We start from the raw sequence: 27,936 nt of genomic DNA on the forward strand, positions 1-27,936 counted from the left end.
TTATTTCTTTAAAGATATTAGATACAGTGTTCTATAATCCCTGTCCGAAACTTCCATGATCTGAAGTCCTTATAAATTGGTGTTTGTTCTATATATGTAGGGTTCTTAGTTTTAATTTTTTCTCATGGTGCTTTATTTCCCTGTGCATTTAGTTATTAATTGTTGGTCTGCTTATTATTCTTGGAATTGTGTTTATGAGAATTTGGGGGGTGGGGCTTGGAAAGAAGATGTGTTCATCAGAGAGGATCTACATTTCTTTCTACCATGCACTTCACAATATGACTCATTTGGGGTCACTCTCAATTCAGTTCTTGCCCTGAGGTTTTCCAGACCACTCAGGGAACGTGAATTCAGGATGTAAACCTGAGATGAGCTGTAGTTATAAGTTCTCAGTAGTGACTTCTTTTTCTCACCTTCGTTCAGCATTGAGGTTAAAAACCATATATTTTCTTAGCAGTTCTCTGATTGAGGGTGGGGGTTAAGAGAAGTGGCAGAGTTGTTTCTAGTTCATTTTCACTTTGAGGGTATAGCTCTTTGCGATATAGGTTTGTGGTCTTTCCATCTTTATGGGCTCTGGGATTTATCTCCCATTTCCTATACCTTGGAAGTTGTAAAAACAGGAGTTCAAGTTCATCTGGTTCGACAAATGACCTCAATTCATAGGCTGAAAGTTCTTTCCTTCCTTGAGAGTTCATTGATGGATTTAAAATGGTTTTTCATATATTTTAGACAAGAACTATAATTGTCTATAGAAGGAAGGTTGACTAAGGTACCCACCCTGGAAATGGAAGTTCTCTATTCATTTTTTAAGCCATACTGATCTGGCCTTCTGACCAGTGAAGTTAGAGAAAACTTGACCAAGAGTCAAAAAAGTATACAACTTGTGATTTTACCCTACATAGTATTATAAATGGAACTGAGAATAAGCCTGGTCCTTTGCAAACATGTAATATTTGAGAATATGGATCTCAGAAAGGTGAATGCAAATGAACTGATATAAATTCTTGGAAATTGAGTTCATTAAACATATAAAACTAGTCTCTTGTATTATAATGTAACTATATCTTACTAGCCTGTCTTATGTCTTCAACAAAACTGATTCTTCCTGGAAGATTTGTCATTCATTTAGTTTACCTATCTCCTAGCACCTACCACGGTAGGCATAATTACTAGCTGAATTAAGGAACTGAATTATTAGCAGAAAATTTTATTTAAAATCTAAACTGATTCAACTGTTTATATATTCTAAGAGGTGGGGAAGGGACTGCCATAATTCCCACAAAAGGGGTAGCAACATTTCTCTAGCACTTTCTTTTCCTTAAAGGATCTAGTAGGAATGGAGAAGGTACTACCTGGAATAGATGCTTCATTGTTTATCAGACAACACTAATGAGTCTTTGGATATGCAAAGAGGATTACAAAGCTGAGGATGGGGATGAGGCAAGAAGCAACTAGAATGATCTGCATAAAACAATGGCAGGAATTTTTATTTTCTCTTGAGAGAAGGGCAAAGAAAAAGAGAGTGGGAGAAAAAGGTGAGTGAGGGTGGTAACTGTACAGCATGCAAATTGGCCAAAGAACTTTTTAGGCGACAGGTAATCTGATACCTAATATTCTACATGGAGGTTTTCATGTTTCTACAGTGTAAAACCTCTTCTACCTTCCCAACCTCCAGCAAAATCAGCTACACATATGAGTATATGTACGAGAATGTTGGGGGAGGAGATGCAAGCAGGGTGGGGTATGTGTGCAAATCAAAGAATGGAGTGGTTCCAAGTTTGGGTCAATGTCAGAGTGGAATGAATAAAGGAACAACACTATAAGAAGGTAGTGAAATAAAGGATATTGGTGGAATGGGTAACCAAAGATAAAGATTGCCATTAAAAATTAAGTCCTTAAAGAAATTAGATGCAATTTGAATCCAGACCTTAAAGGACAAGATGTTTGTACGTAACCCTCGTATCATTATTAAAATTCATACTCAAGCTTAATGGCATCAGAAAGTTGCTCCAACTTTCATCAATCAGTAGTCAGAGTCTAACGAGGTCTTATAATTCCATAGTCTAGCTTCTATTTCTGCAGCAAGGCATTAAACAGTTGTTCTCAACCTTGTATCACATTGGAATCACTGGGATAGTTTAAACTTACTGTTACCCAGGCCCCACTCCAGGTAGCCTGATTTAATTGGCCTGACCAGGGACCTGGGCTTCTGGATTTTCAAAATCTCCCCAAATGATTCTTTTTATTTTTAAATTAAAATTTATTGGGATGATAATGGTTAGTAAAGTTACATAGGCTTCGAGTATACAATTCTGTACTACGTCATCTATATATCATGTTGTGTGTTCACCACCCAGAGTCAGTTCTTCTTCTATCACCATATATTTGGGGCCTGGTTAGTAGTTGGATGAGAGTCCCCAAATGATTCTAATGTGCAGGCAAGGCTGAGGACGACTGGCATAAAACTATAATAATATTCTAAGGACAGTCTGAAACATTCAAATGAAGTGACAAAAAGCAATAGAGAAGGTGTGAGATGCCAAGTGTGATCATAAAGGAAGATAATTTTGTTAAAATGCACTCATATCACTCATATAATCCCTGTACATGTTGGGGCCTAAACAAAAAAAAAAAAGAAGAAAAACTATAACAACAACAGAAAAAGACAAAAATATTTCTTAGAGCCCCTGTATAAACGAGAACAAAAATCATCTATATATACCATTCAGTTTACTGTTTACTTTAGCACAATTTTACTATTCAACTGCATTAACCTAACTTTACTTTTCCAGGAATCTCTTGCCCAGGAAGCTGAAGTTGCAGGTAATATTTTATGTTTCAAGAATGTTCCCCAAATCCATTTATCCTTTCTCCATTGACCCTTTTGTCAGGACAATAAATAGCTTCAAAAGACGATTTACTTTTCAAGTTTCCTTTTGAAATACTCTCAACCCTGTGTCCACCAATCTTTAACTATCATATAATAAAATTTACCCAATTCTAATTAAGCGCCCCCTTATACTGAAAGATCTACCTCAAATCAGATCCCCCCCAATCTCATAAATGTCCTAACTTTGTCCTCCCTACTCCTGGATGCTACTAAAACTTTTTCAAGGTGATGCTCTCCCTTCCTTTGATAAGCAGCAAATTGGATTTTATCATCTATCCATAAAGTATTTATTTACTGCTTGCTCAGAGGTGCTCAGACATTTCAGTTGGGAAATGTCCAAATGTCTTCTTTTTAAAAACATCAAATAAAATAGCTACTATTTTACTAGTGCCAACTACAGACAATGTTTGCAGTCCTTCAAGGTTGGGATTAGTAAACATATTTTTCATATACGAGGTAAGGGACTCAGAGAAGTTTGGAGCTTCACTGTAGGTCACACAACAGTAGTTAGAGCAGGGGTTTTGATCTAGGTGTTTTGTGTGTTGGTTGGTTTCTTCTATTCTCAAGCCTGAGTTAGCTCCACAGCAAGCACCACACTGTCTCATTGAAGCCTGAATCCAGATGTACTCTAGCCAGCTAGAGTAAATATTTGAAGTGTTACCAATTTTAATGAGTCAACACCAGGCACTATTCTCCCAATGGGACACCACCAAGTTAGGCAGATAACTGAAGTAAAAGAATTGCTTTATAATTTTTTTCAATCACATTTCTGTTTTAATTCATCAGGTGGAGAGTGGATAGATCAGTGTTCACCATATTAATTCTTTATTACATTGTTGTATATCAACCATGTTTTATAATAATTTTTCCTTTATTTCAAAATTGTATTATGGAGCATTTTTTACACAAACTAGTCAGAATAGTACACTGAACCTTTCCTTGCCCCTCATTCAGCCTCAACATTGATCAACTCTTGGTCGATCTTGTTTTATCTAATATCTCCATGTACTTGTCCTCCCAACGTCATTATTAAGAAAATTAAAGATGAAATACTATTTTTCATAATATTTTATTATGTAGCTCTAAAATATTAGGACCTCTTCAGGTATGTATCTCTAAAAGATAAGCATTTTTTTTTAAACAAAACCACAATACGATTTCAGGCCTAAAACATGTCCAAACATCCAATGGTCATATAAGTATCATAATATTTTAGAGTCTGTTTAAGTTGATTAACTTCCAGTGACTCAAGATTTCTTTAATCTTCCATTTAAGTTAGAATATCAAAACTCACCCTAGTGGGGACACGTCCCTTGTAAGGCAGCTTCTATTACCCACCCCAGTTCCCACCATGGTCTTACTTCTCAATTCGAATTTTCATGAAAACTTTTATTTTCATGAAGCCCAATTTTTTCAAGCATGGCCTTATTTCTTTCAAGTTCTGAACCTATCGTCCTGTTTTAATTTGCATGTCTGGACCAGATAATATTTTTATGGTACTCAAAGCTCCTTGTGGGTGGGAAAGAATACAGTTAAGAGGCATTATCAATACAAGTTAATCTGGGAGGTGTGCTCTTCTTTTTCATGGTTAAGTCAATACGTACTTTGACATGTATATCTGACTTCTTTCCTGCAGCAATTTACATTCCTAGTCTTATAAGCATTCCTTTCTTAATCTTTCCTGGTTATCTGTGTTTTTAATGAGCAGTAAAAGAGTTGTCAACAATTGAGATTAATCAAGAGGGAAAACTGAGGAATTATGGAGTTAGGGTTATGAGCTACTAATTCCCCAAGCAGTTTTAATCAAAGCCCACCTTTACTGGTTCACCGTATCCATGGTATTTTTTTTTTTATATATATAAAAGTAAAAGAAGAAAGAAAGGGAGAAGGAGAGACGGACAGAGGGAAGAAGGGAGAAAGTAGCCTGCACCTTTGAAGTTAGAGAATAAGTTCATCTTGTCTTTCTTCAGGAGTGGTATAGTTATGAGCCTTACATGTTACCTGACAGAACATAATTAGGAAAGTGCAATCCTGGAACTTTATGTTCTGCCCTGTTCCCTAGTAGAAATGTCCATTCCTGATGAGGGGTCCCAATTTGGTAGTAGCTCTGTAAGCTAAACACATTTCTGCCAAAGCATTAGGCAGATGGTTATCAAATGATTTTCCCATTGCCTGCATGGAGATCACTACGCCCTGCTGATGACAGGATTACACAGGGACGAAAGCAAATTAACAGGAAGAGAGGGAGAATCCTATTAGTTTGGACCACACATGTGGTTAAATAAAAACAGGAACAATCATAGGTTTCTTTAGTTTTTATTTAGATCAGTATGTGCTTTCTCAAAGGGACTGAAAGTATTCGAGATGTGATTTGTCCTCTACTCACAACAATTGCTTTGTAGCATGGTGCTGGCTAAGAAAACTCATGGGTACATAATCCCACCACAGTGGCATTCGCTTTAGAAGCGCTTCCTGGTAAGGGGGGTTCCTGCTCTGAGCCTGGAATCTCGTTCAGAGTGTTTTTTGCATGAAAAAAATACTCGGTCCTCTCTATCTCTGCTCTTCTGAGTTTCAGAGGTAGGATCTCTGAAACTACTACTAGCAGGGGGTAAAAACAGACACCATCCCGTCTGTGTATCGTATAACAAACACTTGGCAGATTTCTCATTCCGTGCTTAACTTTGACATGAAACTAGTCAGTCATGTTTGAAGATCAAATGAGATTTTTGCCAACCCACTATTAGATAGGGAGGATTTATCTACAACCACACTGTGATGTTCCCTTAATACCTTTCAAAAACACAAGTGCTTACATCCTAATAGGTTTTTAGCTTAAGATCTAATCATCCACTCTTGAATTAAGATGCTTGAATGAAGCCAACTCATTTGGAACTAAGCACTTTAATGTCAACAGAGACATATGGTTGGAGACGGAATTACAAAAGCTCTCTTTGGAGGCATCCATTAGGAAAGCAAGACTAAGACCTCAGCATCATTATTCGTTTACTCATTTATTTCTCAGTAAATAATTGAGAGTAATATCCTCTTATGAAAGTGGGAATGGTCTAATAATTACATGTTAGGGATAGGGTACATTCCCATCCGAAATGATTAAACCATTGCCTTGCTCTATAATTACTACCAACTTCTTTCGGGAATGGCATCACATTTTTAGACAAAAGAAAATATAACATAAATTACACATATTGTGCAAATATATAAGTAGTGTAAATATCAAGACTCATATGCTGTTATTTGTAGAAAGGTACATGCCAGTCTCATTACAAGTTGTCAGTTAGGGTCCCTCAAAATCAATAAAAATGTCAACACGATAATGCAATAAGTTTTCTCTGACTTGTTATATGGGGAAAAAACCTATTAATAAGGAATCATGGAACATTGAGACTTTGAGAAGATCATTTTATTGAATTTAGATGCAGAAAATCTGCCAAGTAGAAGTATGCTAATTCTGCTCATCTTGGTCAAATGAGTTTATTCAAGAGTTTTGAATGAACTCAAGTTATTTGAAGCTTTCTCCCAGGAGAAAACCCTCTCTCTTGTCTAATTATCTTCTGTTAAACCTGAAATATTTCTTGGTGGTGGTAGGAAGGGAGCCTTTTAAAACATCCAGACTACGTTGGCTTGCCCATTTTATGTTTTCTTAATATCCTCTTCTTTGTCTTCGGAGCCTTTGTCACCATTGTGTTATTATTTAACTAGTTTTGCTCTTATTTCCTGCTCGTTTGTGAGCTCTGTGAGATCAGTACTATATCTGTCTTTCTCACCACTGTGTTGCTTGGTTGTACTATTTTGTAGATATTTTGTACTATGTGTTGATTGCACTATTTGTTAAAAATATTCAATGCCTTCCACAAAAGGGCCCCCCTCCCTACCAGAACAATATATTTCCAGTCCCATTGATCACAAGCTTAGTCATGTGTCTTGCTTTGGCCAACAAAATATGAGTGGAATTGATATGTACCACTTCTAAGTAGACTCTTTAAAAGTTTCCACATGGTTTCATCACTGCTCTTTCCCTTTGCCACGAGACTAGCATATCCCAGATAGGGCAGGTGCTTTAACCTGAGTCCTGAAATGAAGATTTGGAATGGAGCCAAAGCTGAGTGGGATGGACATGTAACATGAACAAAAAAATAAACCTTTATGAATATAAATCACTGTGATTAGGGGTTATTTGTTAGTGTTGCTTAACTTAGCTTAATTTAATTGATACAAACGTCCAGTGATATCAGAGTGCCTGGCACAGAGTAGGCATGCAATACATATTTGTTGACAGACTGAATGAATGGCTAGAGATGTATGATCTAGACATATAAGAAGTTAAGACATATACAGGTCCCAAGACATAAAAACATTGAGTATGTACAACCACAGAGATTTGGGTTTAATGCAAATGTAATTAAATGTTTTATTGTCTGCTTTTGAAACCTAAGCTACTCAGGTTAAATATACATGTGTTTAAAAAACAAAAAAAGTCATGAATTATTTAGGGCCAACTGGTGACACAGAGCAGTGATTTCATGGAAGGGAAGAAGCAGTGGAGTGTCACACTCGTCAAGCAAGATTTCACTTGAAGATGTCAACTGGAAAGACAAGTGGACTTATCAAGGCTTTTAGTGGAGGGGTAAGAGGACAACATGGCAGATTTCTGATGGGAAAAATGAATGGAAACAAGAAAAGGTGTGGATTACAGAAACTCAGGGATGTGATTTAATGAAGATGAGACTTGAAGCAGATTTGTCAGGTGGCAGAGTACAGAAGGAGGGGAGCAGAGAACCAAGAGATCGGGAGCAGTTAAGAAGCTAGTTCAGAAAACGTAACATCATAAAAATGGCAATCCACTCTCAATCAATCAATTCAAAGTCATCTTAATAAAAATACAAACAAGATTATTACCAGTTTTTTGTTTGTTTGTTTGTATGTTTGTTTTAGTAACTATACTAGAGAATTCTAAACTCCCCTGGAGAAACATAAGACTGAAAATTTCTGAAAAAAGAATAAGGATAAAATTTAAACATAAAATTTAAATAATTAAAACAGGAATCTGTATGAGCAGGCAGATCACTGGAAGAGTTTGGAAAATAAAAAAATATTTATACTTCATTTGCAAAATGAGAGGTGGCATTAAAAATCAGAGGGGAAAATGGTGTACTTAGTTGAGTTGGCATTTGCAAAAACATTAAGTTGTACTTGACCTCACAATCTTGCACTAGAATAAATTCCAAAGGATCAAAGAATTGAATGCACTAGATTGGACCTTATAATCATTTCTGTAGGTCATAATTGTCAAATACTGGTAATTTCATATGGTTCACCTAATAAAAACTGAAGTCACAGAAGTACTCAAAGAAACCATAATTATTATCTTATTTTTTATTTTTTGTAGTGTTGAGATGAAAAAGACTTGTTAAACTGTTAAACAGAAGTCGCAGGCCTATAAAATTGTAGATGGCTAAATTCAATTACTTAATAATACGCTTTTCCTGCATCGCAAAGATTACCATAAACAGAGTCAAATGACAAATGACAAACTTGGAAAAATATTTTTAACTCATACCACAGATATAGGATTAATTTCTCTTTAGATAAATAACTTCTATAAATTAATATTGAAAAAATCAATAACCCACTAGGAAAATGAGAATAGGATATGAACAGATAGTGCAAAGGACGATGAAATCAGCTGGCTCTTATTCATTCATAAGAAAGGAGGCATAATCTCACTCATTAGATGCAAATGCAAATTTAAAAAATTAAAGTAAGATAACATTTTTTTTCACCTCAGATTCTAGAGATCTAGGAGTTTGATAACATACTGTATAGGCAAACTCAAGCATTTTTAGTGGGACTCTAAATTGGTAGAACTTTTTTGGAGGGAAATTTGATCTCATCGGTCACAATTACTGAAGTATTATACATACTCTGACCCAGCCACCCCATTTTGGAGAATTTATACTACAAATGCACCTGCAATGACAATGGCAATATTATTTAATTGTAGCATTGTTTGCAAAATCAAAATATTGAAAACAATCTGAATATCCATTACTGGAGCTTGACTAAATAAGTTGTAGTACAGGTGAATGAAGGAACACCATGCAGTTGAAACAATGAATGAGAAAACTCTAAATACTGACATAAGACAATGTCCAAATCAAATTGTTACATGAGAAAGGAAGGCCAAGAAAAATGTGTATTGTATGCTACCGTAGATCTTAAAAAGAATAAAGTATATATGAATAAACATAAAGAATATATGAACATAGTTTTTATAAGCATAGAAGTTCTATGAAAGAACCTTCAAGAAACTACCAACACTGGTTGTTGCAGGAAGGGGAACTGGACAGCCAGGGAATGGGATGAAGTTATACTTTTCATGTACATCCTTTGCACCTTTTGAATTTTGAACGAACCATTTTCACATATCACCTATTGACAAAATTAAATAAAATGTGCCAGTTCAATTAAAACGAATCAATGTCAACATCCTTTGAGAGTTATTTACTGAAGATAAAATTATATCTGACTTGGAAAAAGCAAAATAAAACAAAAAGCAAAACCCAAACCCAACATAATAAATGAGCATTCTATGTCTGGACCTATATGCTATTATAATAATTAAATGGTAAAGTAAATGAGTATGCAGATTATTCATTTCCCACATGGCAGTTTGAGTAAACTTTCTAAAACATAAATTTGATAATGTCACTCCCTTGCTTAAAATCTTTCCATGGCTCCCCATTCACCTGAGGATAATAAAATCCAAAGTCCTTAGTATAACATGCAGGCCTTCCATCAGCCTGGCCTGTATTTTAGTATTCCAGCTTCATTTCTCACTCCTCTCCTTACTTTGTTCCACTTATCCACTTATTTGCTATTGTCTTTAAGAAGAAAGCTCCACACTAGACCTTTATATATGTGTATATATATATCATATATATATTATATATATCTGCTCATCTTTCACTTTTTTTTTGCCTTAGAAGATTCCCACCTCTCTTTTCTCCTCCTCCACTCACCCCCCAACTTATCCTTCATTAATATCAAGTCTCCCTGATCCCCAACACTGGATGAACCCAATCTTCTCCATGGTCCCATAACACCCTCCCCCATCATTCTCTGTGGTTGCCCTTACCCCACTCTTTGGTAATCGATACTTTGTCTCTTTCAGCAGATTGAGAGTTCCTGGAGGGAGCCCCGTGCTTGGCCCAACAATCAGCAGGATTGACTCACAGTAAATGTTTATTGAATGAGAATACGAATGAACCAATCTGTTGAAGAAATCCAACTATGAGATAGCGATGGGTATGGAGTAACACAGGCGATAGGGAGAAATAATCCAAAAGAAAAGCAAACAAGGCTTGACGACAGATATGTTATAGCCAACTAATCAACTTTTAAAAATTCAACCAGAGTTGATATTCTCTGCCAGTCCTGATTTTACAGATACGCAGCAAGCAAAAATCCTTCTGGCTCAATAGTCTTTCTTCCACTATAGAAGTACTTGCCAAAATGTGTTTCTTCCCCTCCACATTTCATCCATTGGTTTTCCCTGGTCTGTATATGGTACTAACACATCACACAGGATGCCAAATGACATGCTCTCCCGGTGAGTCGTCGAAGCTTTGGCTTTGGAAGTTACTCTTTCAGGTCTTAAGTGGGTGCTCTTAAGGGTCACTGGACCCAAGTGGTACAAAGGTATATTAAAAAACTGGGTTCAAATATCATGCATGTATACCCTTGCTGATATGTACTCCCAGGGCACCGCAGGCATTTCCCCCAAAGAACACAAAAGTAGAGGAGATTGACTGGGAACCTCTGAGAAACCTAGGCAGTGTGCCCTGGCCATTAAAATATATATATATGTGTGTGTAGACACACACACACACACACACATGCAAATTTTGCATTCTAGCTCATAATTTATCTCTGGTTATCTTACCAATCACAATGCAAAACCAGTGAATGACAGAGATAAGTTGTTGTTTTTTCCTTCTCTTGGGCAATGCAGTCTGTGGAAAGAGCCAGAACTTCAAATTCTGGCAGGCTTGCATCCAAACCTAGATAGTGTGCATGCTCAAAATGGAACAGATAAGGAAAGGCTTCGTGGTGGTGATGGAAACTGGGCTTTGAAGCAAAAACAGAATTTGAAGTGTTGGGAAGAAAAGGGAGGGCATATCTGATGAGGGAAAGGAGCGTACAGACCTGGAGTTGAGAAAGAACATAACTGATGTGGGCCCAGCTTGGAAACGAGCTCAGAAGTGGAGAGCTTTTGAAGAGAGGATCACAAGGATGAAAGCTGGACAGAATGCTTGGCAGAGACCCCGAAGGCCAGCTTGGAAAACTATCCTGATGACCAGAGCCATGAAAACTTCAGGGGGAGAGTTAGCATGCTTTGGCATCTGACAGACTTTGATTCTCGTCGTGATCGTTTACTTGCTGGCTCTGTGATCTTATGAAGTTACCTATTTTCTGAGGTCTCCAGTTCCTCATCTGTAAAATGTAGTAATATTACCTCATATGATTGTTATGAGGATTGGGTGAGTTAATGAATGTGACACAGTACCTGTCATGTGGAATTTACTCAATAAACTATTGTTGTTATTATTATTATTATTATTAACATGGAAGTGACATGATGACAGGCTACTAGATAAATGAGAAAGGTCAATTGGACTTTAAATCATCCATTGAAAGGTATTGCTTGGTTGGGAAACCGAACAATCTGACATATATAAGACACGTTTTGAAAATTCTTCATTGTAGATACATTTGAGTGGACTGTGCAAGGTCTACACTATTTAGGGTTATTTTAGTCAGAACTGGAATCTTAAAATTATCTTCCACCCTCTAACCTCATTCGTTTAAAAATGTAAGTGGACGTATTATCTATGATCTGTGCATTCTGGCTGCTTCTAATGTTCTCTTTCCAAAAGGAGGACTAGGAAACATGATGGAAGCTCTTGGAGATTCTATTGAGAAAGAAAACAAGCAAAAAGAAAGCACACGAATTCACACTCAAGTGCTACTCTAAATGAGAACATATTTCAAAAAATAAACACTCTGACTAATCAGAAGGAAATCTGCTCTCAACTCAAAGCCCTCTGCGTAGATATTAATAACACGGAGAGAAGAAAATGGCTCATTAATGATTCATGAGCATTGCTGTTATCATCAACCAAAGCATAAAGTGACTTGTTACACACACACACACACACACACACACACACACACACACACACACACACCCCTCTGTCATCCAAACTTCCTGCAGCTTTGGGCTTTTCTTCTCAGCTGTCATAGTGTGAGTCACCACTCGAGGGAGCCCAAGTTTCTTTGGTCCTGGGCTCACTCCAGGCACCAGCGCACTGAAATAGGGGGCACGTTATTCTGTTACTCTACAGCAGGGTGGACATCTTGGGTGAGAAAGCACTGTGTTGTGGGAGGCTGTCCTGTGCACTATAGGATGTTTTAGCAGCATCCTGGCCTCGACCCTCTAGATGCCAGGAGCAAGAACAACCTCTCTCCCAGTTACGACAGTCAAAATGTCTTCAGACAGTGCCAAATGTCCCTGGGTGGAGGGCACAGTTGTTCCCCCACCCTCAGTTCAACCACTGCTCTAGTGGAGCTCACAGAACTCTTGGGTCCCCGTCACTTAGGTCTCTGAGAGAAAAGTGTGGCAGAACAAAGAGCAAGTCAAGATGCCAACTCTATTTATCTCACTCTCCTGCAAGCAGCCCAGTGAGACGCAGAAAGCAGGAAGGAGTAATCTGGTCCCCTGCTGGCCTCAAGGGTGTTATCAGAGACCTGGCATCTTGGCCAGCCTTTATTAAGAGAGGAAACACCGTCAAAGCCTGTCTGGGGTGGCGTGAGCGGAGGCACTGCTGTTCTCTCAGGCTGTGGGTAGCAGCTCAAATGATTTGTTAATTATTCATTACTAGTTGTCATAAAATCTGGAAGGGCTGCCAAGCGGTAGCAGGCGGGCAATACCAAAGCAGGGGGCATGTCTTTTCTTATTTTCCAGTGAATGTCAGAGCTAGAGGGACTGGGCCGCTTTGCAGACACATACAGCACTCTGAGCCCCTGCCCTGGAGTATGCACATGGACAGTCTAGGAACACGGCACCATCCCAGGGCCTGTGATACCTTCTCCATTCAGCTTCCCTGCTCCATGTGCTGAGGAGCTCATAAGGCCAGAGGAATAAGAGCTGCAGTGGGGTCTTCACCATAAAAACAAAATCTGAGGCGCAGTGGGCACTGAGACCCTCCCACTTCAGGCCTTCCCTCCTCTTCCCCACAGGGGTGGACACAGTCTTACCAGCGAGGGGCCCTCTCTTTCCATCCCTCCCTCCCTCCTCTGCCCCCCAAGGCGCCTTTTGTGATGTCTCCTCCCTCTTTATTCTCCTTTATGGCTGCCTTTGATGTTCATTTTAACCAGATAAAAATATGTGGGTGATGGCAGGGGAGCTGAGGCTGAGGTGACAGCAGACACAGTGTGATTTGCCCCAGATCTTAAAAACACCCGAGGGAGGATGGCCTTGCTTTCAGTCGCACCGAATGAAAACCAGCGAGGCTGAACTCCACCTTGTCTGAACACAAGCCAAGGCTCTGCAGTGCAGTGAATTTTAGTGAAATTGGAAAGTTGAATTCCAGAGCCAAAAAGATTCCCCAACCCTGGAGCTAGCACTGAGGCCTTGAATCTCTGATGTGTAGGAAGGGGCCGTGAGATCCCAGCATGCCAGGCCACAGGGGCAGGAGAAACAGCAAAGCCCATCCTTACACTAATGACAGAATTCTTTTGGGTTTGCCCTCAAGGACTTGGGGGGAAGCAGTGCCTTTTTCTTGACAAGTACTGCTTAGAGTCTAAACAGAGTTTATCACTTGGCAAGTTTGCCCCAGCACTGGGTCAGCAAGGACATCACAGGCCCTGCTGATTGGAGGAAAATGCTATTTCTGTACCAACGGGAGCCAGCCTCACTGTTCTTTGTGACCTGCATCCCACCTGGGCCACTAGAAAATGGTCCTTGCTCCTGACACAGCCAGCACACAGCAGTTGCCCAATTCACAGGTGGATCCAAACACATTGCCAAGGTGTTAAGAAGACTATAAAATTTGGGGATGCGTGCCTAAGAGAAATACCATGTAGAGAAGCCAGAGAGAGGATGGGAGAAGACGGAAACAGCCTCGGGCTGCCAAATGAGCCTGTGGTTACTGGTTCCCATTAACAACACTTAGTGAGTGTCTAGGGCTCATGTCTCTGTTCTGACGCTGTCGAGTTTTATAAACTATTCATTCATTCAATACTAATTATTCATTCTAGTGTTTCATTTGATATAGTCATTCAATAATATTTATTCAGTAAATATTTATTGATTCAATATTCGTTCATAAATACTTACTGAGCACCTACCATGAGCCCAGGCACTGTTTTCAGTTCTTGGGACACATCAGTGAAGAAAACAAAGATCTGTGCCCTTGCAGGGTGCCATGTCTTTTACACTTACAATAAATGTGTATGGGAGGCATTCCTGTCCCCATTTTGCAGAATAAGAAACTGAGGCTTAGCAAGATCAAATAACAATGTAAATATTAAATGGTAGAAACGATCATCAAACCCAGGTCTGTGAGACTCCAAGTCTGTGTTCTTTTCAACATGACAGTCATCCTGTTGGACATATCACTTTACTTGAGGAAGAGTAATTAGCTTTGTAGGAGGAATTAGTTTCCCCAGAATTTATGTATGGAAATTATTCTCAGAGGGGAACGCACCAACTTACACTCAAAGTACCAAATGCAGAAAACCAACCAATTCAGCTGACCCACTCAAACTGAGTGTCCAAGGATGAATGTTCACTCCAAAGCATGATGTTATCAGACCTTAGTTGCATAACACAGTATTTGAATGAATGAGGAGCTTTCAAGAAGGATTTGTTAAATTTACAATAAAGGTAACCAATGCAGATAAAATGCTTGTACTTGTACTTCCTATGAGGGGGGGAAATAGCTAATTAAAAGAAACCTCTTTGCCAGTAAGATGAGAAGATATGGGTCTAAGGCACTCAAGGGCAGTGACGGTGGCTATTTTCAACATCTAGCATAATATAGATACATACTTCCCTATGAACAAAGGTTCTTTGTTAACTGGGGCCCAGGTGGAGCAGAGGGGTGGGAGTGGGTATGCCATTTGCTTTAGGGAGCTTAACATTTGTTGCACTGTTCCTGAGTGTGAAGATCACGGTCCATAGTGACTCTCACTTTGTTCCTTTTCTTTGCATTTCTCTCAGGAAAGATTTGGAACATGAGATATAACCAATTTTAGCTGTCATGGACTGGTCAGAAGATGGAGTCAAGACAGAGAGAGTATATATGAAGAAGGATCTAAGATTTGTGAGAGATTTTTGCACGCTAGGTGTTTTACATACATATTTCATTAAATTTCAGGATAATTTCCAAAGGTAGATATGATCACACTCATTTACAGACCAGGGAGTTAAGACTCTAACAAGTAAATTGCCCAAGCTCGCAAACTGGGAAGATACAGAACCAAATCCACCTTCTTTATTATTTTCCCAAAGAAATCACAGGTCCTCTTCATTTTAAGGATTTTATTGTGAATCACCATGATGAAATAGGCAGGGGGTAACACCTAAAACAAGTGTAAGGAGTTACAAAGCCTAGCTTCATATAAAATCTCTCTCTGAAACCGGAAGTGAAGGAGGAGCTACCATTTGGAATGAAAATAATTTCAGAGACCCTGGTGGCTCCTCACTGTCACGGCTACAATCTCTGCCACCCCCACCATACCCTCCTTCCTCCCTCACCATAAGCCTGACACCCCATTCTTACATGGTCCACCCTCACATACCCAGGGAACACTTGTAAGTGGGACCAGACATGGAAACAGACACAACAATGCCCACTTCTCATGTTCTGCACGCTCCAGGCCGAACCTGTGGTGCCTCTGTCTCCTTTCCTTGGGCTGCCTCTTTCCCCTTCAAGACTGCTTTTTGATGTCCATTTTTTTTCTTTTTCGAAGTTGGTTAGGTATGCCAACATTGGAATGTGGAGCGGTAAAATGAACCTGGCAGGGCCCTGAATTCCTTTAGGTGGGTTGACTCAGAGCCCTCCTATCAGTGGGTCCCGCCTAGACCCTTCCCCCTCAGTGGGCACCACACACGTTTGGCAAAACACAGTGTCAGCCACACAGAGTACCAGGGACTGTGGAGCCATCTGGACTCCATCACCTCCCAGTTGTGCAACCTGAGGTGAATTTCTGGAACTCAATTTTATCATCTGTCAACCTGAGAGAGTCAGTGTGAGGATGACACGGAACAAGGATCACCAGTGTGGTCTTCCACAAACTTCCTGGATTCTGAAAGTCACACTGGTTGCTGTACAGATTTCCAGGGCTCTTCCCCGGAAGCGCGGATTTGGTGAAATTAGATTGGAACCTGGGGAAGGCTGGCTGGTTTTCTTTCTGACTTTCCTTCCTTCCTTTCCTTCTCTTCTCTTCCTTCTCTCTCGCTTCCTGAGCAGATCATAAACTGTATTATAATACGTAGCATAACGCAGGCTTGGGACACACTATTTTTAGTAACTGACAATTATTAGTTTATTGATCTTGTTATTCTCTCTCCTCCTGACCTTTTGACCAGCTGCCCAAATACGAGGTACTTAAAATTCTGTAGCCCTTTCAGTTTGCTACATTTCCAAACTCTTGCAAGGGCGGTTTCCTCAAGATTACAGCTTTGGCTCTCTTGAGATTCCTCTCACTGATGGGATTTAGGCCCTGAGATCGCCTCTGCCCACATTCATGCTCTAAAATGACTCCTCGCTTCCAAGTTTGAATGTGACTTACTCTTGTGCATTTCACTGGTTTCTTCCCTTAACATGCCTGCTCCCAAATCATTCAGTAGGTGCCCGCAACTAACTGGTTAGAAGCTGGGCATGTGGGCTCTTTCGTGTTTAACTCATTAGGTTTCCACTTACCGTCCTCTTTCTACCCCAGTCTTATATTCCCTTTCAGACATTAGATCACAAGAACCTAATTTTTAGCCAATACTCCATAAGAAGGCCTCCCCCATACCTTTGCCACTAGCTGCCCATCTTGGATCTACCTGGGGAAGGTTTCCAACTCTAAATCAAGTAAAGGATTGAGAGATGAAGACTATTGGACTGAAATATATAAACGATGACTCTTTTCCTATGTGAGTTTTTATCCTATGCTTGAACATTTCAAGTCAAGTCTTTCTCAAACATTCTATTTTTTCATGTGGTTAAATAGAAAAAAAAGAAGGAAAAAAAAAAAGAGAAGAACTACATCAGAGATCTCCACACGGGACACACACAGACTGGCAGGTACTACGGACTACAGCAGTGAAGTCAGCTTTACTTGTATGACCGTCAGCAGGTTCAAAACCTTTATTTCAGTTTGTTTATCTAAAACTATGGATAACATTAATATTGACCTCATGGGTTGTTGAGGGTTGACATGAGTTCATATAGGTAAGATGTTATATAGGTTAGAACAGCGCCTGGAGCAGAGTTAGCCGTGACTGTTGCTGCCTTTGCAGGAGGCCATACTGCCGAGTTTGTGTGCAACTCTCTGTATCTGCTCCATGCTCTTCTCTCTTTACTCACTGGCTTTCCCTGCTTGCTCATAACTTTGAATTTTGTACAGTTTGTTTGCCACAGTCATGCTCTTTCAACTTATTCCTATTTTGACTTTATGATTCCACTTCCAAAAGGTAACCTTTCTCTCTTCCTTGGTTCACCCTCCTGAAAGCGGAATCTGAGTGTCTTATTTGCCTTTTTACAACTTCTATGGATGAACTCCATAGGGCCGGGTGGTTGTCTCCAGACTAATTAACAATAGTGGGATTGGAGGAGTCGCACGGTACAAAATCTGGCTGCTTAGGAGGCAGGGGTTAGGGGTCGTGCATTTCCTTTAGAGAGGGAATGAGCAGGCAGACAGTGATTAGTATCGTGGGGTATATATACATTCAAGACCATGTGTGCACAGCAACTGTATTCAGTTTCTTTCATGAACTCTTTTCTGCAAAAGCTAGGCGTTAAGGCCTATAAGAACACTGGACAAGGAGCCAGGGGAATGGGACACGGACTCTACCCATAATTTGTTGTAAGACCTTCAGTAACTCATTTCATCCCCCCATGGCCTTCAGTGTCCTCATCTGTGAAGAGAATGGAATGGAGTGCATGAACTCGAAATTTCTTTCCACTTCCAAGATGAAAAAGGAATGGAAATGGAGAGGCATAGTATCTAAAATCTGACCATGAACCAGAAACGATTAGATAATTGAGCTTGATTCATAGTTTAAAGCATTAATTATCTGAAAAATTCCATATGTATTGATATTCTTGGATACCATTATCAATACAGTGAGCATATGTTGAATTAGCATAAGGTTGCTATTTAAAATTACTGTGGAAATGAAACATAAACGTCTATAATCCTAGGAAGCAGCAAACTCAAAATCACTGATCTAGTTTTTCACTTAAACAGGTTTGATGACTAAAGCTCCAACTTCCTTCCTCACAGCACTGACATTGCACATTTAGGATGAGAAGTCTGCATGAAAGCTGAACTGCTTCTAAGTAAATCTGCCTCCTCCTTGAGGTCAGGTGTCAGCTAGTCTTAAATCACTGTTGTCTTGTGCTGGGCTTATTTATACAAATTCCATAGTAAAACGTAAATGACATATGGAATGTACCTGAGAAGTGTTGTCCAAGCTTGGGCCAAATATTGGTTTTATAGGAATATAAATGTATAGTCAGACATGGGGAAAATGAAAACTAAGTCTTGTATTTTTATAACCAAGTTAGTAGAACACTGTAAAGCTACTAAAATGATAGCCAGTATTTAGGAAGAATACTAAATTTGCTCATCTTTGGACATTGGATGCCTTGGCCAGACTTTATCTATAATCATATATATATAATTTTATTTATTTATTTATTTATTTATTTGCTAGTTGGAAGTAGAATTTAAAGTATTTCTGATTCCACGTTTTGCTGCTTAAAAAGTAGCAAATACCTACTGTCTTCCTTGTTTCGCCTGTCAGAGTCCCTTGGAACTCATGCAGGAAATTTAGTCCGCTACGTTCCCAAATCAATTAGTGACCTGCAGTCTCTGAGAGGCTTAACAGACACGTGGTTATGTCCAGTCTGAGCTGTCTCCCGGCTATGGAAATAGTTTAATCGCCTAAGGCCCCTGAAGTGACTGGTCCACCCATATTAGTCAGAAATAGTTGTCAGGGTCTTACTGCCCCTGATTACTTGGCAAACCTCATTCTCTGTCTTTATCTCAGACCCTTAGGTTCCATTTTTTTCTTTCAGTATGTTGCCCTGCTCTTTAGACTACCTTTGAAACTCCTGTGATAGGCATTTTCACACGTAAAAATAGTAGTGATAGAGGATCATGAAGAACAATTTGCCTTCATCAATGAATTACTTATGGATCACTGGGTTGACTTTAATTTTGAGGAGGATTTGTGGTCCCTAACAATAGATAGAACACTATCCAACGCAGCAGAAAATCAATGGTCATCTGGCACATGGCCAAGATTTTAAGTCTAGAATTAAAAGTATTCTTTTGGATTCTGTCATTTAATAATTTTCAAAGAAAGCTTTGAAGAGGTTCCCAGTTCAGTAGAGAAGTCAATCCAAGCTTACTAAAAATGGGCTGTTTGTAGATCTTGGTGCTGTTCATCAACTAACTCATAAGCTGAAAGAAGTGAGTTTTTCACCAGTTCTGTGCTCTGTTTGTATAGCTTCCTCTTCCAGCACCAAAGTCCTGCAATACTGGCTCCGTACCCGGCTCCCATTTCCCTCATGCCCTACTGCCTGCGCTCCAATCTCTGCATCAGTCATCGAGTTCCACATGTGTATTGTATGGCATGTGCCATACTTGCTCTCAAATAGTATTCCACAAAAAGAATTCACATGCTTTTCATTTTATCTAGGCCCCTGATGATTTTTTTTTATGTCACCAGTTTTCTGAAAAATTCATAGGTTTGTTTTCCATTTATGAAAAAGAAAGATTTCCGACATGCAACACAAAGCTTTTCTTTAGTAACTCTTCTTGTTCTTCACTGTCACCTCGTAAGTTCTTGTCCTGGAGCTGGCTCCACTCCATGTATGGGTCACTGAGCAAAGTTGCCAGGAGGCTGCTGGACATGCAGTGAGGAGGGAATGAGGCCACACAACTCTGACATCAGCTGCAAACTATAGGAACATAACATATACACTGAGCACATGTGCTCTGCTTTCAAGTATTTGTTTCCCTAACATTTACATAGCCCTTAATATGTGCTCAACAACTAATTTAACCTTCATAAAAGCTCATGAAGGAGGTACTATTATTATCATCCTAATTTTGCAATTGAGGAAACAAAGCACAGAGTGGGTAAGTTACTTGTCCAAGATCACTCAACAGGAAGTGGTAGAGCTGGGACTTGAACTCATGCAGTCTGGCTTCAAAGCTTTGACTCTCAGGTTTCTCAGAAGACACATATACAGAACAGAGATAACAGCTTTTTGACCAAGAGAATGTGGAGCCAGTATTCTTTGCATCAAAAAGTGAGGGGAAAATTTTCCATCCTGAATATATCAGTCCAGGAACTGAAAACCTGTAGCAGTCGTGTGCCAAAGGCAGTATGAGAAAACAGAAAACAGACCAACAAGCCTTGACTGCCCACTGCTTCTTTTCCTTCATTGCTCTCCACCTCAGAGCTCTGATGCTGCCTACTGGAGGAACCAGTTCTCCACTCCACATAAGCTTCCACTGCTCCCTACCCTTTCACTCAATCACGTCCCATCTCTCTGACCTATCCCAACCTTTCACAATGGCATATGTTTCACTGTCTACTCACCCCCAAAAAAACAAATTGCCAAAGGAGTATGAATCTGAGACTTCCAAAGACCTCTTCTTATTCTACTTTAGCAAAGGGTCGAATTTCTCAGAAAATTTTGTAATTTTTACAGCACTCTCAGCTCCACCGTCTCCATGCCTAGATAATATAATTAGCATGCCCCTTTTTCTTCAACTAGTATACCATTGGAGAAAGGAATTCAAATCAATACATTTGTCCCATATCAATCAAACTGATTCACTGAATTCCGAAGTATCTGGACCCCTAAATCAGCAATGATATCAGGACTATTCACACTGAAAAATGACTTAGTAAATCCAACTCAGAAAACGCATTTCTTGACTTGTCAGTACAAATTGGAGTCAGAAACACACGTCAATAGGAAATTTGAAAAAAAAAGTAAAATAAATTCTATACCTAAACCAAATATAAAGAGTCAAAAAAGAAACATAATATTTTTTTTCTGATTGATTTGCAAGTGATAACGATAAGGTCAATTTCCTCGAGTTTTTCTCAGTGTTCTTCTTCTTCTTCTTTTTTTTTTTTTCACTCAGGAAGATCACTTGGGGGAAAAATCCCTCAAATGTAGTTGGTAAAGAAAAATAATAAAAAAATTTAACCAAAGAAGTGAATGACCTATATATTGAAAACTATAAGACATTAATGAAATAAATTAAAGAAAAGACAGATAAATAGAAAAATATTCTATGCTCATGGATTGGGAAAATTATTTTGTTTAAAGTGTCCGTACTAACCAAAATAATATAGAGAGTCAATGTAATCTCTATCAATATTCCAGTGGCATTTTTCACAGAACTAGAACAAACAATTCTAAAATTTATATGAAACCACAAAAGACTGCAAATAACCAAAGCAATCTTGAGCAAGAACAAAGATGAAGGCATCCCTCTTCCCAATTTCAAATTATATTACATAGCTATAGTAATTAAAACAGTATGATATTGGCACAAAAACAGTCACATAGATCAATAAACCCACACATATATGGTCAATTAATTTACAACAAAGGAGCCAAGAATATACAATGGGGAAACGAGAGTCTCTTCAATAAATGGTTTTGGAAAAACTGGACCTCTATCTTACACTATACACAAAAATGAACTAAAAATGGATTGAAGACTTGAAAAAAAGACCTGAAACAATAAAATTCCTAGAAAAAAACATAGGCAGTAATCTTCTTGACATAGGTCTTGGTGATGATTCTTTTAATCTGACATCAAAAGCAAAGGCAACAAAAGAAAATATAAACAAGTGGAACTACGTCAAGCTAAAAAGCTTCTGTACAGCAAAGGAAACTATCAACAAAACAAAAAGGTAAATTATTGAATGAGAGAAAATATTTGCAAATCATGTATCTGATAAGGGGTTAATATTGAATATATAAAGAACTCATATAACTCAAGAGCAAAAAACAATCTGATTAAAAATGGGCAGATCTGAACAGACATACTTCTGAAGAAGACATACAGATGGCCAACAGGTACATGAAAAGAGAGACATGCAAATCAAAGCCAAAATGAGTTATTAGCTCACACAGAATGGCTATTATAAAAAAGACAAGAAATAACAAGTGTTGGCCAGGATATAGAGAAAAGGGAACCCTTGTGCACTGTTCGTAGGAATGTAAATTGGTGCAGCCAATATGGAAAGCAGTACGGAACTTCGTTGAAAAACTAAAAATAGAACTATCATACAATCTAGCAATTCCACTTCTGAGTATATATGTGAAGAAAACAAAAACACTAACTCAAAAAGATGTACGCACCTCCATGTTCATTGAAGAATTATTTGCAATAGCCAAGACGTGGAAGCAACCTCAGTGTCTATCCATGGATGAATGGATAATAAAATTGTGAAGGAGACTATATATACATAATGAAATATTATTCAGCCATAAAAAGAATTCATCTTGCCATTTGTGACAACATAGACCTTGTGGGCATTATTCTAAGTGAAATAAGTCAGACAGAAAAAGACAAATATCGTATAAATCTCTTATATGTGAAATCTTAAAAAAACAAAACAAAAAACCCAAGTGCATAGATACAGAGAGAACAGATTGGTGGTTGCCCTAGATGGGGAGTGGGGGGATGGGAGAAATGAGTAAACTGTTTCTTTTGTTTTTTTAGTTTAAATAAATCGCAAATTAAGAAAAATAACAGAGCAGGAGAAATGGGTAAAGGTGGTTAAAGGGTACAAACTTCCAGGTAGAAGATGAGTATGCTCTGGAGGAAACATACAGCATGGAGACTATATGCAACAATACTGTATTATATACTGGAAACTTGTTAAGAGATTTAAAAAGTTCTCACCACATACAAAAAGTGGCAATTATGTGAGGTGATGGATGTGTTAAGTAAGCTTATTTTGGTCATTTCACAATACATATGTATATAAAATCATTATGTTGTGAACTTTAAACTCACACAATGTTATATGTCAATTATGTCTCAGTAAAGCAAGAAAAAAGGAAAAAATAATAGAACAATTTAGTATTGTCTTCATTTGTGTCCATTAAATACCAAGGAATATTGATGGTATACATCTGAAGCACCTTGACTCACCTCCTCAAACATGGCTAGAGATGTAAGCCAGACTGATTTTTATGATCAGATATTGTCTTTTCAGCCTCTCACGATTTCCATTAATAAGCTGAATAGGTTAGGTAACAGGATTCAAAATCTTCGCATGCTATTAGGTATAGTCCTCTGGCTAACTTCTGAAAGTTTTTCGTTGCTTCAGGATTCTTTCTTTTTGTAAGCCCATCATGTAAAATTCTTGACTGCTTTCTTACCATTAGTGTTACAAATAGATTTAGGTATCTATGCAAACGTTGGGATCTTAAGCTTTTGAATAAAAAACCAACAATCTACCAAAAGACAACAAGGAAACCCAACAATGCCCGAGAACGAAACATGGGGGTGATATAGTTCTCATGATCTACTCAATAAAGACCAAGGCCATTTCTCAGATTAAAACTCTGAGAAGAAATGAAAATGTTCCAATGCAAAATGACAAGAAGAATTAACATGATCTAAATATATATATATATATATATATATCTTTTCCTTCCAATTTTTCATTACGATAATGATGCAGTAAACATTCTTGCACATGATATTTTCACATTTGTATGAGTGGACTGTTGTAGGAAAAGCCCTAGAAGTAGAATTATAGGTTTAGAGATAAGTATGTTTGAAATTTTGATAGATTCTCTCAAACTGTTCACAAAATAGCACGTGTATTTCTTTCCATCAACAGGATGCACGTTCACAGGGATATTTTTAAACCCTCTTATAACAATTTTAAAAAGTCACTGGCATATTACATCATCCTTGAAGATGCTAAATGCTTAAGATTAGACCAAGAAGTGATTTCTAAACATTGCCACCTTAAACCCACCGCAAATCTACATAACAGGGGGAAAAATGATAGGCAATAAAACTGAATAGGGATTCAAAATCCTTGACCTAATGAATGAAGAGGGAATCTAGATCTGGTTAGAGCTTGTGTAGGTTGCTAATCTTAGAGACACTGACCTTGAATCTTGGAGGAAAGGTGCAGACACGACTCTGCCATGATTACAGGAGGCCTGAGGCTGTGGGTCAGGGATCCAGCAAGTAGTGGTGGAACAGCCCTCTTCTCTTTTTTATGGGGAACACTCTCATGGTACTGAAACCTGTACTAGCAGATTTCAGAAATGAGGCCCCTACTGAGAAAGAGCTATGGGAGTAACAGACAGCCCCTCTGAAATCTGCAGGTGTGAGTTTGCTGAGCCTTTGGCCACATTTCTGACAACCTGTCCAAACTACTGAGACTTTACCCTGGGAGCCTCAACCTGCTTCAGCCACAGGACAGCATCTTGCATGTGTTGGCCAAGTTTCTGGGGTAAAATGTTACCACTGAGTACTGCATTGGGAATGGAAACAGAGAATCCCATGTTTGCCCCTTTACAGATGTTTTGTCCTTAGCTCATCTCTCAATGTCTCACTTTCTTCACCTGCAAAACGGACTCTGTAATGCCTCACTTACCTCCTAAAGACCACATGAGATCATAGATATGCATGCAGATTGTAGCACAAATTGGATTTCAAATGTAAGGCTTTGTTAGGGAAGGGAATTTTCCTACAGCTCTTGGTAAATACCATGGCAAAACAAACAAACAAAACCCACTGTCAACAAATCAAAAGGAAAAGAAATCTGGAATTAGATAATGGTGGTGGTTGCACAATCTTGTGAATATACTGGAAACCACTGCTTGAGAGAAAGTGGGGAAGGGAGGGAGGGAGGAAGGAAGGAAGAAAGGAAGGAAGAAGAAAGAGATCTTTATAAACTGGAAAGACAACAAAAGTTGAGGGGCAATCACTTATTTGGATTACATTTTTATATGTCAGGCCCTCTTCAGATATGGTATCTTAATTTCATCTTCCCCATAATGAGAGATTTAAATCTATGCCTCCTTGACTCCTATACCTAAGCCCTTTCCACTGTACGATGCTGCTTCTGGACCTAGTCAGAAGCTCAAAGCCAAGTATAAGACTCATTGATGACATCAGACCGATTCAGTCTCCTCTCAAGAGACCGTAGAGGAACTTGAGGACTCTCCTTGATGTCAACCCTCAAAAGTTAAGTGTCCCTGCCTGAGAAGGACAGTCCGTTAATTTTCTCTCTCTCTCTCTATATATAGATAGATAGATAGATAGATAGATAGATAGATAGATAGATAGATAGATAGATGATAGATAGATATATTCTATATATATAGATATATAGCTATATATATAGAATATCTATATCTATATCTATATCTATATCTATCTATCTATATATATATATATTCATTGTAACCTTCCTGCATCTATTTGCAATTTCAGTCTAAAACCCTGTTTTGAGTTAATGAGCCCCACAAGCTCCCTAGCCAAACATTTATTGGCTTCCCATTTAAAATAAGCTTGTATCTAATCAGTGTAGACATTGAAACAAGTTCTATACTGGCAAATTCCCAAAGCAAAAGGAGGTAAATGAGAACAACATGAATGAGACAAACAAGGGAACCACCATGGGGAAACAGTTTAATCAACACTTAGAGAAACATGGCTATCTCCTGCTGAGATGAAAATACAGCTGTTTTGTAGATGTCCTGGTACCTTTAACCATACCATCTTCCTCAAGTACAAAGCATTTCTGCCTTTCATACCTCTTCTGTTAGAGATGATTTTACAAGAGTTAATAAATCTTGGGTCCAGCTTTTAAATTTAATTAAAAAACAGAATTGCAGACATTATTGGTACCTTACCCATGACCCCTTGGATGTTCACTGTGAATCTGTGATAGTAAGGGAAATCCCTGAGGATTCTGTCATATTGGGGAGTATGATAGGCCTGGTTGCAAGGCAAGTAGGGAGTTCTAGAGAGCGAATCCAATGACTGCTCTCATTCAGAAGCTGGTCTCATCCAACAACTGACTGGATAACTACTTTGATGGACAAATAGCCAAAGACTGGGTTGATGTATATATAGATATAGATACAGATATAGATATATATAGATATACAGAGATACAGATATCGATACCTAGATATAAATGCAGATATATATATATAGGTCTATAGGTCTATAGATCTATGTCTCTATCTCAATAAGTAGCTAAGCATCCTAACTCCATGGGGGGAATCACAGAGGCATGATATACACTGTCCCCCAGAGTTCTCAAGCTCTAGGCAGCCTTTATTGGCACCCTTCTTTTCCCTGTCTCACTTCCCCATTGCTCTCCTGCTGTTTTCTGGGATTATCTTCCAAGAGTCTACTTGTATTAGAATCTTTGTCTCAGATTCTTCTTCAAGAAAAAACCAAACCAGACAAGGGTGACTCAGACACTCTGGATAAAAAAGGAAATGGTCATTAAGAAAATAAGCTTTTGACCTTTCTCTTTATTCCCCCTGTTGATTTTGGATTTCTTTCATCCCTTCAGAACTTTCTCTCTATTGACTAATCTCCTAAGGTTCCAAGGTTTCACTGACCCTCTGTAAATTACGTGGTCCTCCCCTCCATGGCCACTCCTACAGATAGATGGTAGCATTCATTAGGTCCCTTGTTACCTGAAAAGTTAAACATGGCAACACACAGACTGTTAGAATTGGGCAGGCAGGAAGCTGTGACCCACAGGGTCTCAGTGTCTGCCAACAAGACTCACCCAAAATAGGTTTCATGCTCTTTAGTCCCCGACACCTGGTATTGTGCAGGGTTCTTTCCTCTGCCTTACTGGTTCTTACACAGTCTTTCCCCTCAACCCATTCCATACATGAGTGCCATTTTCACCTTTGGTTCTCCTTCAGGTACCAGTCCGGCTACATTACTCCCCATACCCTCCATAGTCCTCTATCCTAATGACTTCACTCCGATCTTTTATGAGTTTGAATACTGGGACAACTGGAAAGAAAATGACCACCAGACTCTTCCGGAAATGCCATCAATCTTTTTTCCCCCACAAACAAGACTTGTTTTTTGTCACTGAGATGAATAAATTCTTCTTAGTTCATGCATGTCACTTCTGCTAAATTTCTTTGCCCGTGTTAGAAACAGCTCCTCTGTTTCTCTCCTTTCAAACAAAGCCCTACCAAATACAGGGCCACAGCCAAGGGCATAGTTAGCCATGAAATCACCATATTTCTACCCAACCCCATTCTGGTGGTGCGGGGGGGCAGGAGGGCCTATGTTGCTCATCCCCTTCTCCCTCAGTTTCGTGTCCCCTTTCTGGGGCACCGTTAGCTTCCTTCACTAATTCACATTTGCAGGAAGCCTCCAACAGGCAACGCACTGTTCTGGGGAAGATGAATTGTCAGTGGACAGCTTGGACATTATTTAGGTTCTCTTTTGATTATATAGAAGAACACAAAGCAGAGAACATTTGGGAAGATTGATACAATCGATGCATTACTCAAGTGTCTCAATCTGTGCAAACCCTTTAAAGGCCTGCATTGTTTGCCTAAACTGTTACGACCCCCTTCGAGTTATTACAGGGAATGCTGTTTATATCAATATTTAAATACGCTATTTCCCCCAAATGAACAACAACCGCCTCATTTAAAGTTATTTTATTATGATGAACAGATATT

General features: G+C 38.8%; 1 protein-coding gene and 1 long non-coding RNA gene across 6 annotated transcripts in view; one reads left to right on the forward strand and one right to left on the reverse strand.

Annotated features, from left to right (window-relative positions):
- Positions 1–11,511, forward strand: part of LOC141571331 (uncharacterized) — a 29,318-nt gene extending 17,807 nt beyond the window's left edge. The window contains exons 4-5 of the long non-coding RNA XR_012496094.2: positions 2,793–2,823; positions 10,083–11,511. This is a non-coding gene — a long non-coding RNA (uncharacterized LOC141571331). The remainder of the gene's footprint in view (positions 1–2,792; positions 2,824–10,082) is intronic.
- Positions 1–27,936, reverse strand: part of NFIB (nuclear factor I B) — a 422,874-nt gene that overhangs the window by 343,804 nt on the left and 51,134 nt on the right. The gene's annotated exons all lie outside the window — the stretch shown is intronic.

Source organism: Rhinolophus sinicus, chromosome 16 (assembly GCF_057876585.1).
Source record: "Rhinolophus sinicus isolate RSI-liver-muscle chromosome 16, RSI-T2T, whole genome shotgun sequence".
Classification (NCBI taxonomy): Eukaryota; Metazoa; Chordata; class Mammalia; order Chiroptera; family Rhinolophidae; genus Rhinolophus; species Rhinolophus sinicus.